A 9,128-nucleotide genomic window follows, 5' to 3' on the forward strand; every position below is an offset into this window, starting at 1 on the left:
CCGCGAGCGATTTTTGTTGGTCGACGGAGCAACCGATCTGCGTTGAATCCTAACAGGAATATGTAAAGAGCAGCCATTGACTCTCGGAAGCCGATTTTTAATCAGCCCTCGGCAAACGTGATGAAAAGTATTGAACCAGTTCAGCTTTTGTCACATTAACCTTGTGCTTGTGAACTTGTTTTGGTATTGAAGGGAGGACTTGCCAGTCCAGACTGGAGATCACTTAACACCAAGCAGCCAGAGGGACTCTTGCAGATGGTGGACATTCATTCATTCATTCATTCATCTTCCGAGCCGCTTGATCCTCACTAGGGTCGCGGGGGGTGCTGGAGCCTATCCCAGCTGTCTTCGGGCAGTAGGCGGGGGACACCCTGAAATCGGTTGCCAGCCAATCACAGGGCACACATAGACGAACAACCATTCGCACTCACACTCACACCTAGGGACAATTCAGAGTGTTCAATCAGCCTGCCATGCATATTTTTGGAATGTGGGAGGAAACCGGAGCACCCGGAGAAAACCCACACAGGCCCGGGGAGAACATGCAAACTCCACACAGGGAGTCCGGAGCTGGAATCGAACCCGGTACCTCTGCACTGTGAAGCCGACGTGCTAACCACTGGACTACCGGGCCGCCCCGGTTAAAAAATAAAAAATAAAAAAAGACCTCTAGCTGTTGAATGGCACTCCCAACAAAAACTTGAAGGCCCCAAAACGGACTCTTCCTCCAGCCATGTTCCTTGAAACTCACAACAACTGAACATTCACCGTGAAGATAAAAGCAGATCGCTTAAGTGACCCCTCCCCCCATAATGGTCATGAATTTTTAAAAAAAATACAATAATAATAAGAATCTTTCACATGGAGCTGATGTTAAAGACCTCGAATGCAGCAAAAATTAGTAATGAAAAGTTTTGTTAAGAACACACACACACATGCACGTCCACACACGTACACAGACAAAAAACACTCAATTCGGCTCGATGGAATCCAGAGACATTTGCGGATAGATGAAAGAGCACGGGGGGGTTAAGAGATAATCAGAATTGTACTAATTACAGTCAAATTGTATTCTCCTCCAAATCAACCATCTGCTTGCACAATAACAGACCAGCACGGAAGCGCAAACGCCGACAAACCGGCTCGATGGGAGACGTCCTCGAGTGGAGACAAAAAAAGGCATCAAATAAATGAGCACGCCGGGTGAAGAGGCGGCGGGTGGGCGCTTGGCTTTGGCCGACGTGTAATTACAATCATTTTTACTTCTAATTAAAATATGCTCTCTTTATTACTCCGTGGATCCAAACGTGCAACGTATCGCGTCTCTCGGATTTCGCGTTCTAACCGACGCCGGCTCCGATTGCACCTCCGTGACGAATCGGTCACATTCCCACTCGGTGACCCGGACACGGTTCCGGTTTTGACCCGCTTGTCTTTCTATTTACCGAGCCTCATTGATATGCGGCGAGGTTTGCATTGATAATTACCCGCTGAACTCCAGATCAGTTCTGCAATTCGAAAATCTAATTCCATGGTGTCTGGCGGAGTGGCTGGGGACTTATAAAACCCTGCATAGGTAACGATATGAATAAAAGGAAGAATAAAAAAGTACAAAAGATAGGGAAACCGAAATGTTGAGTAGAAAGGGAAATGAATCTCTCTTTCATCTGCAGAGTATTTCTTTTTATTATACACGCCATCTCGGGAGATTTCGTTTATTTATAGAAAGAAGTAACCCGTGCCTGACCTTTCACAAACGGTGTCGTGGTGCGTATCCGGTATTAACTACATGACACTCGTCTCAAAACGCATTCAAACAACGCGGTCAATTTTCTTTATTACTCTGTGTTATGGTTCATGACGACAAGACACCCGACCCCCTAAAATTTTTTTTTTTAAAAAGTCATAAGTATACGTCAAGCACGTACTTCTGCACATTAGCATTCCGCATGCGCTCCCTTTCGCGGTTGTAATGGAATCATGTCTGCTGGAAAGCCTTCCCAGGAGACCGAACGCTATTCTGGCGGCATGTAAAATGTCCGAGGTTAAACACGCATGTGTTCAGACAGGTGCCGTGGCCGGGCAGTCTCTTTACCTTGAAGAATAATTAGGACAAAATCGTCTGACTGGAGAATGTTTAGTGTCTGGAGCAGTCATTTTTATAGCGCTTTCACAACAGCGGCAGCTGTAACAAAGCGCTTTACAAAACAGTTAACATCAAATAAAATAATAAACACAACACATAACATAAAACACGGACAGTCGTGCAGTCCTAACCACTTTTCCGTCACACGCTTTGTTGTTTGAAGCGGTTTGAGATGAAAGAGGAGAGAATCAAAGTGTCCTTTAACCAGTGGATCAGAGACGTCATGCTCAAAATGTGCACACGTCGGCTACAAGCTAAGTTTCAAAGTCAACAAGAAGCTGTAGCATCCATTGACGAAAAAAGAGATTGGTTCACTTCTCCTGTCCCATGGAAATCCACTTCAATTCCAAGCGGCGACTCACGGTTCCAAATGAGATGAAAGAGGAGAGAATCAAAGTGTCCTTGAACCAGTGGATCAGAGACGTCATGCTCAAAATGTGCACACGTCGGCTACGAGCTAAGTTTCAAAGTCAACAAGAAGCTGTAGCATCCATTGACGAAAAAAAGAGATTGGTTCACTTCTCCTGTCCCATGGAAATCCACTTCAATTCCAAGCGGCAACTCACGGTTCCAAATACGCATCGGCGCTCTTCGCCAACGCTCCTCTCTCCTCATCCTCAACTTCAGCGGCCATCCATCCAGCCGCACCAACGCCAACTGTCCAACAGCATTGACATAGCCACTGAACAAATCGGGGTTGTGACAAATGCTGCCCATTACTGGCGCAAAAAAACACAAGCACCCCAGGTCTGTCCAGCACCGACAGTCAATGGCGTCGACATTCTTCCCAATCAAAATCTGTGCTGGTACAGGCGTGCTGCCGAGAAGGCGCAACCACCAAGCACAGATACTGCTCCTTTGACGAATGTCGTGGCCAAAAAGCGCTGAAAACAGTCCATATCGGGTCCACACAATGAAACAACAAACAACATGTGACAAAACAAAAGACAAAAACTGCAAAAAAGAACAAAAAAGCAAGGCTCTTGAAGAGCACTTGCCGAAGGCTGCCTACTCGGGCGCCATCTTGGAAAACGTGCATACGTGTGTTGGATGCAGGTGTTCTTCCAAGCTTATTTTGGTCACAATCTGTCCGCAACGCCCGCCTCGGTAAGAAAGTCCCGCCCACTTTTGGGCGTTATTGAGAGAGTGAGCATAAAGCATCCATGCAGGGACTGGCCAAAATTTTAGATTGAGTTTGCGTTTGAAAATGAACAAAATCAAAAACGCCCAAAATGTTTTGGGCACGTCGGAAGAAGAAAACCCACCCCACGCAAAAACGGGGGTTTTTGCGATTTTTTTGTTTTGTTTTTTGCGAGGTCATTGCAAATTTCCATTTGGAAAGGCCGCGGCGGCGGATGTGAACCCACAACCTTGGAAGTGTGAGGCGGCATGCCGCCGGCTTGAAAGGGAATGCTTAAAATGGTCCTCGTCGAATAATCCTTGAGACAAGCACGCGCCCCCCCCCCCCTCATAAGCCGTAAGTCTCCAAATTGCAGGAGTGTGACAGCCCAAGTCTGTCCGTGTAAAATTAGAACCACAAACGGCATTTTAAAACTAAATGCATTTTCATGTCAATGACTCTAAGTCGATGCTGTCGCGTTTGTTAAAAAGTGTCGTGGATAATTAAAAAAAAAAAAAAAGTTCTCAGAACTGACACCAAAAAAAAAAGTGCTGGCTTGGCAAAACTGTCTTGGTTTGTCTGTCATTGGCGCCGCACGTTCTTGACGCGAGTGGAACAGAGAAACGCGACTTTGTGAGAGCAATTCGGCGGCAGTCTTGACTGTCGGTCATCATTTGCGTTGGAATGAAGAAAAAAAAAAACCCAGAGAGAGTAAACTCTTATAAGCCACTATTTTACTGTAGTTTTTTAATTTTTTTTTAAATGAATAAAGTTACGGAGCTACAAGGGCAGTCGAGATTTTCTTTCCTTCCCAAAGTCAGAGGCAACAGGAATGTGGTAAAAGAGTGAGGAAACGGCAAGCGAGAAAGTCAACGTGTTGCTCTGGTTAGCACGGCGGTCGGCAACCTGCGGCTTGAGAGCCGCTTGTGGCTCTTGAGCGCCGCCCTAGTGGATCCCTGGAGCTACAAGGACAGTCGAGATTTTCTTGCCTTCCCAAAGTCAGAGGCAACAGGAATGCGGTGAAAGAGTGAGGAAACGGCAGGCGAGAATGTCAACGTGTTGCTCTGGTTAGCACGGCGGTCGGCAACCTGCGGCTTGAGAGCCGCTTGTGGCTCTTGAGCGCCGCCCTAGTGGCTCCCTGGAGCTACAAGGGCAGTCGAGATTTTGTTTCCTTCCCAAAGTCAGAGGCAACGGGAAAGCGGTGAAAGAGTGAGGAAACGGCAGGCGAGAATGTCAACGTGTTGCTCTGGTTAGCACGGCGGTCGGCAACCTGCGGCTTGAGAGCCGCTTGTGGCTCTTTAGCGCCGCCCTAGTGGCTCCCTAGTGGAGCTTTTTTCAAAAATGGAAAAAGATGGGGGAGGGAAATATATTTTGGGAAATAAATGTTGAATCAGGCGGCCCGGTAATCCAGTGGTTAGCACGTGGGCTTCACAGTGCAGAGGTACCGGGTTCGATTCCAGCTCTGGCCTCCCTGTGTGTGGAGTTTGCATGTTCTCCCCGGGCCTGCGTGGGTTTTTTCCGGGTGCTCCGGTTTCCTCCCACATTCCAAAAAACAAGCGTGGCAGGCTGATTGAACACTCTAAATTGTCCCTAGGTGTGAGTGTGAGCGCGGATGGTTGTTCGTCTATGTGTGCCCTGCGATTGGCTGGCAACCGGTTCAGGGTGTCCCCCGCCTACTGCCCGGAGACAGCTGGGATAGGCTCCAGCACCCCCCGCGACCCTAGTGATGATCAAGCGGCTCGGAAGATGAATGAATGAATGAATGAATGAATGAATGAATGAAATGTTGAATCACGACTGGCGAAGAGAACACGCATGCAATGCAATCATGTGTGAAACTTTGCCCGAGCTGGCGGAGAAACTTTTGGGCCAAAAGTAGTGAGCCGCTTTCCATACCTCTAAGATGGTAAATCGGCCATTTAAGTACAAAAGGCTTTTGTGAATGAAGCTCGGCTCAAAAGGTTTTGTTTTTTTTTTTACCTCGGCGGGAGTTGCGCCTCCCGGATATATTTGCACATCTAAAAGTGCGAGCTGCAGTCGGATGTCTTGCCATCAAATTGGATGCGTTTGCAAACGTGCCATCTGTTTCCGGGAAGCAGAAAATGCACAAGACGGGGAACATGATATCAGCGTTGCGTCAGCTCCTGCATATTCAGCGACTCCACGCAAGTGGCTGCTTGCTCTCCGTCGCATGCAACTCGGCTGTTGTTGACTCTCTCCCGAGTTCTTCCCTTCTGGCCGTGTTGCTTCTCTCCCCGTGAACGACGCGCGCGGCATTTATGCAACCTGACGGTTTGCGTTTTGCGGCTCGACTCCTCGCCTAATGGCCTACTCCCTGTGATTGATGGATGACAATGTGGACATATTTTTACCCTGACGCCTGAATCGCGTGTGCGTGATATTCTCGGAATTCGCAGGATGCATTTTAGTCTGAACAAGGATGGATCGGAAAAGAATTGGGGGGGGCGTAAATTTTGATACCCCTGCAAATCGTTTCCGATTGTGTCACTTTTTTGTAAAGATGGCCACTTTTCGTTTGAGGTCGTTTCATTCTGATGACGTCATACTTTTTCATTGCACCGAGATTCGATGAACAAGCGATTTTTCGATTCGATTTCGATTTTTTATTCATTCATTCATTCATCTTCCGAGCCGCTTGATCCTCACTAGGGTCGCGGGGGGTGCTGGAGCCTATCCCAGCTGTCTTCGGGCAGTAGGCGGGGGACACCCTGAATCGGTTGCCAGCCAATCGCAGGGCACACAGAGACGAACAATCATCCACGCTCACACTCACACCTAGGGACAATTCAGAGTGTTCAATCAGCCTGCCATGCATATTTTTGGAATGTGGGAGGAAACCGGAGCACCCGGAGAAAACCCACGCAGGCCCGGGGAGAACATGCAAACTCCACACAGGGAGGCCGGAGCTGGGATTGAACCCGGTACCTCTGCACTGTGAAGCCCACGTGCTAACCACTGGACTACCGGGCCGCCCCTACATCAAGCATATTTGACAATAAAGATGACCTTGACCTCGACCTTATAAAGGCCAAGCGTCAAAAGCGTCACTTTTTTTAATTTTATTTTTATTTTATAACGTGATCGGGTAAATAAGGTTTTGAATTTGTCGAGCACTGCATTTAGTATTAAGGCAGCCTGGTAGTCCAGTGGTTAGCACGTCGGCTTCACAGTGCAGAGGTACCGGGTTCGATTCCAGCTCCGGCCTCCCTGTGTGGAGTTTGCATGTTCTCCCCGGGCCTGCGTGGGTTTTCTCCGGGTGCTCCGGTTTCCTCCCACATTCCAAAAACATGCGTAGCAGGCTGATTGTGTTGTACTGGCTTTGTTACGGGCTCCCAAATCACAGAATCCACCCCCCCTGCTTGCCACCCGTACTAGCCGCTTGGAACAATATCACATCGATCTGTACCTTTAATTGATTACCCCTTGAAAATCCCCCGACGCCTTTGAGGACTGAGCCCGTCCGTCTCTTTCCACAAGTTTAGCCCAGCGACTCGTTACGTGCCACGCTCGCGCGTGTGGAAGGATGAAGGAAATATTTAAGCCTTTCCGTTGTTCTCAAATGAATCACCTGAGCGCCGCTTCATAATTAATGAGACGGTAAAGAGTCTGAACAAAAGAAAAAAGTAGCGGCAGAATCCACCGAGGTAATTAGCATTGCCGACTTCAACCTGCGAGATCACAGCTTTCTCCAAATAATTGCCTCTCGCCACCCCCTCCCCCGGAGGAGCCCGGCGATCCCGTGTTTGTTTATACACAAAAAGGTAAGTTGGAGGAAGCTATATTTAGACAAGGGCTTCAAGTTTCAAAGCTTCGACTGTATGTTGTTGTGAAGAAAGAGGAACTCGTTCTTTGCGCACAGAAAACGCTCATCTCATCCCATCGTTGTCAGTCAATTGAAGTGTTAGATGCCTCATTATAGGAGAGAACGTTTAAAAAAAAAAAAAATCTGGCGAATTAACTACCTTTTTTTTTTAAATATATAGATTTTTGTTGTCCAGAACTATCAGGCGGCTCAAAACTCGCATTTGTCAGCAGTCCCCAGCAGAAGTGTCAAAATGCAAAATGGACGCATCCCTCGGGGTTTTGCTTCGCCACCTTGGATGGCGCCGAGCCAAGCGAGAATCGAGGGACTTGGCGACTTTGCATCCTTTTGCGCCGCAGCTCCATTTCAGGTCCCGCCCGCCCCCGCGTGAAACATTTGGATTTAAAAAATATGAGCGCGGGTGGCAAATTTGATGTGGATATATGAAACATTGATTGCTCGGAGAAAAAGCGGATGCCCGGCATATTTAATAGATGAATTTAAGTTCAATGGCACGGGGGGGGGTGATTTTTTTTTGGGGGGGGGGGAGCGACGGTACACAGCGAGCAATAAATGAAAGTGTCCAAGTGTCCTTTTTGTGCTTCATGAATATTAATAACGGACGGAGTGGCTGCACTTCAAAATACTTTTGGTCGTATTGTATTGTATTCTTCACAGGAAGTACTCCTCTCAGAGAAAAGAAATGTTTTTTTTAAAGGGGTGGGGGGGCAGACACTTGTGGATGGAAGTAAGCATAATGTGTATAGTTGTACAAGTTGCGTTCTCGTCATCCTGTTTAGCATGTCAAAAGAGGATAAGTATGCCACTCTCGGCGCGCGGCCGCATGTTAGCAAGCCTCCTTCAGCGCTAATGGCACCAGACTTAATGCGGGACTTAGCATGGCGGCTTTGAACTTGCACTATTGTCACCGGCTCCCGCTAAAAGCCCCCCAACATTCTTTTCTGAGCTCCTTCTCCCCCCCTCTCTTAAGCCCAGAAAGCTTAAATTGTGTTCTCGGGAGCTTGCATCTCGTTACTCATAACAGACTTGAGTGTTGTGCAGTAGATGCTTAGTGCCGCGCTGTCCTCAATTAATCTCAACAATGTATCGGCTAAAGCAACCAAGCGAGGCAGCCATCTTGTCTTGTCAGACTAATCCGCATTGTCGTGGAAATCGCTTTCCAAAGTCAAAAGGGCCATTTGGAAAAGGTTGTGCCAAAAGCTCAAAACAAACTTCAAGTCGTTCCTTCCGATTTCGTCCATTCTGAGTCAGAATCCTCGTTTGGTCGCGAGCCGTCGCTTGCCACACACACGAGTGAGAATCAAGGTCAAGAGCCAAAGAACCTGAAAGCGACCGCACGGCAGCTCGTTTCATTTGAGGGACCCCCCGCTGTGATGCAATTAACCGGCCTTCCGTCCAGCATCGTGTGTTATTTGCTCGACCCAAAATCATTAAATATCCTCCCTCGCCCCCTTGTGGTATCGCAAGAGAAAAACAGGAAGTAACCTAAGAGCATCAAACTTGATTCTTCCTGCTCCTTAACTGCTCCGTGAAACCGAAATGAAGCATTCTTACTCGGCGCATGCACATCAAATTGACGCAAGAGCGTCGCAATCGTACCCTCGTTGGCATTCATTTTCCGTCTCAACCTCGTCGGCTTTGACGCGCGCAGCGGATTTTCGGTGACAGATGAAATCATGCGGCACTGATGATTCAATACCCTAAACTAGGGGGAGTTCTGCACAACGACACAACGCATCAGCTAATGGTGAACTTCTCTCTTCCCGTTCGAGTCGCGCTATCAACACATTGGCGAGTAAGACGCTCTCTGTACGGCCACCAAATGTCACATCGCCAATTAAATGTGACAATTGAAATGACTTATTTTGTCATCGCTGGCGCCCGCGGCCGAAAGAAAGGTTGTAAATGATCATGAGTGACCAAAACGACACTTTCGCTCACCGTGAAAAAGAGGGAGGATCCCACGCGTCGTTTAATCAACACTGCTCCGAGAACGGCCGAATGTTGACATATAATAG

Source organism: Hippocampus zosterae, chromosome 12 (genome assembly GCF_025434085.1).
Source record: "Hippocampus zosterae strain Florida chromosome 12, ASM2543408v3, whole genome shotgun sequence".
Classification (NCBI taxonomy): domain Eukaryota; kingdom Metazoa; phylum Chordata; class Actinopteri; order Syngnathiformes; family Syngnathidae; genus Hippocampus; species Hippocampus zosterae.